General features: G+C 34.3%; 2 long non-coding RNA genes across 2 annotated transcripts in view; one reads left to right on the forward strand and one right to left on the reverse strand.

The window, feature by feature from the left end:
• Positions 1–1,582: 1,582 nt before the first annotated feature.
• Positions 1,583–5,623, forward strand: part of LOC107042869 — an 18,110-nt gene continuing 14,069 nt past the window's right edge. Inside the window, exons 1-2 of the long non-coding RNA XR_001461186.1 lie at positions 1,583–1,961; positions 2,060–2,121. This is a non-coding gene — a long non-coding RNA (uncharacterized LOC107042869). The remainder of the gene's footprint in view (positions 1,962–2,059; positions 2,122–5,623) is intronic.
• Positions 5,149–5,623, reverse strand: part of LOC107042870 — a 2,987-nt gene continuing 2,512 nt past the window's right edge. The window contains exon 2 of the long non-coding RNA XR_001461187.1: positions 5,149–5,562. This is a non-coding gene — a long non-coding RNA (uncharacterized LOC107042870). The remainder of the gene's footprint in view (positions 5,563–5,623) is intronic.

A 5,623-nucleotide genomic window follows, 5' to 3' on the forward strand; every position in this document is an offset into this window, starting at 1 on the left:
TGTTAGAAATGAATAAATACGTGTCTCAGCCTCGTTACAAAATCCATCTCTAAGGGGGTAAATAGGGAATGAATTATAGAAACTTTGAGGAAGGCTGCAGGTTTCCAAAAAAATCAGAACTGTCAATTTTTTCCCCAAATGTAAGATAATTCGGGAGTTTTCCAAAAATTCAAGACAATTATGAGGTTTTCTGAAGAACTTAAAGACAATCTATGGAGTTTTTGAAAATTACAAAGCATTTACAATATCTCTCAATAATTCGAGGATTGTTGAACAAATAATGGGAAAACAATTGATAGGAAATAAAACTGATTCGAAGCAGTCATGAAAGCCCGAATACTGCACTCTGATTAATTGAAATACGAAAGGAGGAAATAATTTGGTAATTCTTCGGATTTTCTCCACAATTCCACAAAAATTTTCAAGTTTCTTGAAAAAAAGTCATATAAATTTCGAAAGATTATAGAAAATTTGAAAAAATTTCAGATGATTCATNAAAAATTATGGACTGTGAGAAATTTGATAATTGTTGTTTTGCACTCTGAATATAATTTTGATTACAATATAGTAATTAAAATTTCATTCAATGAGGAAGGAAACTCAGAATTAGTGGATCACTTATTATAATATTGAAATTGAACAAGCAATGAACCGAGACGCATTGTTTTCATTAACTTTAACTCTCAATAGACTAAAACGACGATAAATCATTAATTTTCGAAAGAAACAAAAAAAGCAAAGGCATAATAAATGGGCATCAACGTTGCGGCCGCTTTCGGCCGCGGCGGCGCTAGTAGAATAAAAAATATGCCTGCGACTGCTGACAGTTTACCGCCGACTCGATAATTTAACACTGGCGCCATCTCGCGGCATTCTCCCATCTGAACTTCTTTACCACACAGCACACCATCAATAATTTCTCCTAATTATACAAAATAACCTATTAATGGGTATTAATTGGGACCAATTGTTTGTCTATCAGCATTTAAATAATTTTTTGATTATATTCCAATCATTTTTGGCCCATTTTTCGCCTTAAAATGACATCCATGCACATCCATGCTACATCCATGCTACAACATGGATCCTTATTCGCCAGGGAAGATGAATAACTTTTTGAGTAGTTACCATTTGTGAAATTGTACGGATCCATTCAGAAGCGTATTACCACAAGTAATACCACGAGAGCTTCAAAATCGAGCATTTCTCGATAGGTTCGTTGCAAACAAACGAAGTCAAGTTTTTCAGGTTAAAAAATCACAAGTGCGAAGCACGATAGTCCTTGATCGATACATATAATCATAGTAAAATACTTATTTTGTCGGACAAAAAGTGCGTGATAAACAGTACGTAATAACCCATTCACCACAATTTTGAAATTTGAATTTGAAAATAAAAACCAAATAATCATCGTTATGGGATCTATTTTATCGACGGCAGTTTGCCCTAGAAACCTTCTCCATCGGCTGTGGTTGCTGATTACTACTTCGTCACTCTCCTTTACCAACAAAATTGTCGGTAAAGAAATTCCACAGAGTGATGAACAAAAGAATTAGTATGTGGGATCTTACTATAGTGAGAGGATATAACCAAAACGATCAGAAGAAGATGGCGACGGATGTAAACATGATCAACATCAAAGTCGTATTTTTTTTGTGGATAAAATCACTAAACTGTTAGTTACTCGGTGTTCTGGCTGTTTCATCCTTTCTTTTTGATTAATTAATCATTTCATTAATTTAAAAGAAAAGAAAGTTGAGTTTCGGAAGAATTTATTGAAAGATGTTTTGGCTGTGGATTATTGCCTTATTGGCGAGTGCCGATTCCGCTGCTGCTTCGAATGGGTTCGATTTCGGTGACACTTTAGCATTAATTATTGGGCTTATTATTGGGATCGTCGGGTTTTTCGCGTGCATGGGGGCTTATGCACGGAGGAGGAGTCGATTTGATTCGATTTAAAGGTAGAGCTGGGGACATGTAGATATTTATACCTTGCATAAGATGGTAAGATTGATTTGTACTTGTTTCATTGATTTCCATTGATTTTTATTCCTTGCAGATTCGTTGTTTTCTGACAATTGACAAGTTGATTTTGGGTGCTGAAGAAGATGAATTTTAAAGGTAATAGCCTGAAGGGTTTAGTTCTATTTGCTGTGAAATATAATCTCCCGAAAACAAGTACATCATTTAATTTAATATTTCACTTCTATTTTCGGTGAAATCATCGCATATCCATTTAATCATTTAAAGGATATTTCAAAAAATGTCCTCGATTATTCATACATACACGGTTCAAGCCAGATATTTTCAATGATTTAACTATTCCCGCAAGCCCAATTTTTCCCAAAACATCACATCAGTGAATGTTACGGAACATTACTTAATTGGTTGACAAGTAGATCCCTTTGTGTCTTTCGAAAAAATCCATTAAGCGTTTTTCGTCAGCGAACTACCATTTCAGAATTACATAATTACTAAATGATTTTATTGCACACGATTGTATAAATCTTATATTTCATTCCAAAAAGCTTGATAAGGGGGGACCCTGGTGAAATTTGAAAGTTTTCGGTTGATGGAAATCACGATCTGAAAAATGTTTCTTCTGAAAACACCTTTTATATATTATTTTCATGTTCAGCTACTCAGAATATTTTTTATACGGTATGAAAAAAGTTTTAAAAAAATAGTAAAGGGAAACAATTCAATTTTTTTATGATGCAATTGTGATAATCGAAAGAAAAATCTAGTTTTATTCTATGGAATCTAACGAACATTTTGAAGAAAGAAAACTTCGAATCGGATGAAAATTTCGGTGCGAGGAGAATTCCAAATTTTCAAAATTTCAAAAATTGTTCGTTTTTCAGACGAAAATGTTATGCACAGAAATCTCAAAATTTTACTATGGGATCCATCCGGAAAAAAATCCGCTGTATAGGGGATGAAATATTATAAATATTTCATTAGTAATTCATTTTGTACACAACGTCATTGATTTTATAAAAAATGTTTTGAAATTTACGAAAAAGTGCCGCCGTGCTCAATCCGTAATAAAGACCACAACTCGGCATGGACTTTATTACGGGTTGAGCGTTCGGACCATTGAAATTATTTCCAGATGTGCATTTTTCATCTCTGTCAGGGACGGCAATAAGCATTAAATCTTTCAGGGCACCCTTTGATGTACTCTCAAGGTCCAGAAAATTCTTCTCACAAGAAAATCAATTTAGAATATGAAGTATTACATTATTATTATTGTTTTTATTACATAATTTTTCTGTGAAAAAAAATTTCTGGGCCTTGAGGGTACACCCAAGTAGGCCCAAAGTGATTCAATGCATGCTGCCCTGAGGGAGGTGACAAACGAACATGTGGAAACAATTTTAAGGGACCAAACGGTTGACCCGTAATAAAGTTCATAACAAGTTGCAGTGGTACATCGTCACTTTTCCATAAATTTGAAAATATTTTTTATAAAATCAATGACACGATACGACATGATACGTTTCCCGCACCGTTGTCATGGTGTGACATGATATGTTTTATGTACAGAAGTAATTTTCCGTACTAACCTTCACTTTTTCTCGTCCGGGGATTGGTATTGGCCTTTCCGCAAACTCGTAAAAATGAAAATCACTACGGAAAAATATCATTCACGACCAGTGTCATCAGGGTTTTTTTACTCGCGTGGTTGGCCAGCCCTCGCCTTGGGCTCGGACTAAAAAACCCCATGGCACTCGCCCTGAAATATACCATATCAATGAAAATTCTATAATATTTCATGCTTTTTACAGTAAGATTTTTTCCGGACAGATACCACTCTAAAATTCTGATAAGGTAAGATAACCGTGCATGACGTTTTCGCATAAACAATAAACAATTTTTCAAATTTTTTCTTCATGAGTATACTTTTGACTATTGTTGCAATCACAAAAAAAATCAGCATATTTTTCCCAGAAAAAGTAAAGGTTATGAATTTTTCCGGCCCCCTAAATTCGGGCGTTTTTTCAACTTTACATTACGATATAATTAACATTAATGAATTTGAGAAGCTGAGGCTCTGTAAACGATACGATGAATAATTAATTCATCAATTAAAATTTGTTTCATACTTCTACGATTTTTTTAACCAAAGTTATGCGTGTTTAACCCCACGGTTCTCTACTTCTGAAATGGATAATATAGGATCCCCCCCTTAACGGACAATATTTCCCTAACAGTAATATATAAGTTCGATGTTGAAATATATATGAGCGAATCCGCTATTTCTGTATGAAAAAAATTGCCTCAAAAGTGTTTTAAAATATTTTATCAAAAAGTATAGTCCAACAGAGACCAAACAGGAGCCCGAACTTTTCTGTCGGAATTTCTTAAGGCATGTGATCGTTACTTGATGCGTTATTTGTCTTTTTCATTTTTTATTTTTACCAATTCCATTGGTAGTAAGCTTCCAAATGAATCCGTAGAAATTTCATTTTTTAATTGAAAAAAAAAATATTTTTTCTTGAAGAAATCTGATCCTCGAAACGTTTGCCCTTCTAAAATTGGCATAGGGACATCCACACGACCCCATTTTGAAGAAATGCTTTTATGTGAAAATCAATAATAGAACAACTATATGTAATTTTATGCGAAATACGTTTTTTACATCCACTGCTCTATTTCAAAAAGTATTGAATCGATCAATCTGAAATTTTACACAGGAATGCAACTTGATGATACTAACTAGTCCTCAACATTTTATAACTTTACTACAACTTTCACTCATGTAATGGAACGTCAAAGCAACTTTTAGACAAAAAAAATCGAAAAACGCCAATATCTCTTACCGTGAGGGCGTCAGTTCTCGGACGGTTAAGGGTAACTCGACCATCAATAACCGATTCTTCGTTTTTTTTTCGTCAAATATAAAGTTTGCGGTTTCCATAGTCATTTTTGATGTTTTTGGGACATGCACACGTTGCATTTTTATTAAAAAACTTCGGAATTCGATCAATATTTGTTAAAACAAAACACAGCTCCCCGGATTCAGTTCTCGGACGCCAAAAATTGACCTACTTCAGTTCTCGGACGACATGAATTCAGTTCTCGGACGAAGTGAATGAGAGGGGTTTGGGAGAAGGAAAAATATAGGAAATCAATTGTAAAAAATATTTTTGACAGATCTATTCTCATTCCAATAGCCATAAACTTATTACACACTAAATGATAACCATGAATAACCATTACTATTATGAATTAAGTGTAATTGAGCCCAGAGATTTCATCAGTTTGTGAACGGAATTCTGCAATTAATCCTTAGTGACGGCAAACCCCCTATCAGCCATTTAACAAATCCATTCTACCAGTTTCTTCTCATAAAATTCTCCCATAATACACTTAGGGCCAGGTCTGTTGATCCCAGCTTTTTGTCTTGTCATTTGCTTTGTCGTATAAGGTTGACTTAGGGATATTATATTCTTCGCTGACTGATCCCAAACATCTTCCTGTTCTGATCGCCGTCAGAGCACTTTCGAACTGCTCAGGAGTGCTTTTGAGTTTCTAGGTCGCGAAAGCATCGCAGGCCTGAAAGAGTCGAAGAATCGATGTTTTTTTTTATTATTCTTAGGAATCATTTTTTTTTTTT

The sequence above is a fragment of the Diachasma alloeum genome, unplaced genomic scaffold (genome assembly GCF_001412515.2).
Source record: "Diachasma alloeum isolate Michigan unplaced genomic scaffold, Dall2.0 Dall_scaffold_00533, whole genome shotgun sequence".
NCBI classification, from domain to species: domain Eukaryota; kingdom Metazoa; phylum Arthropoda; class Insecta; order Hymenoptera; family Braconidae; genus Diachasma; species Diachasma alloeum.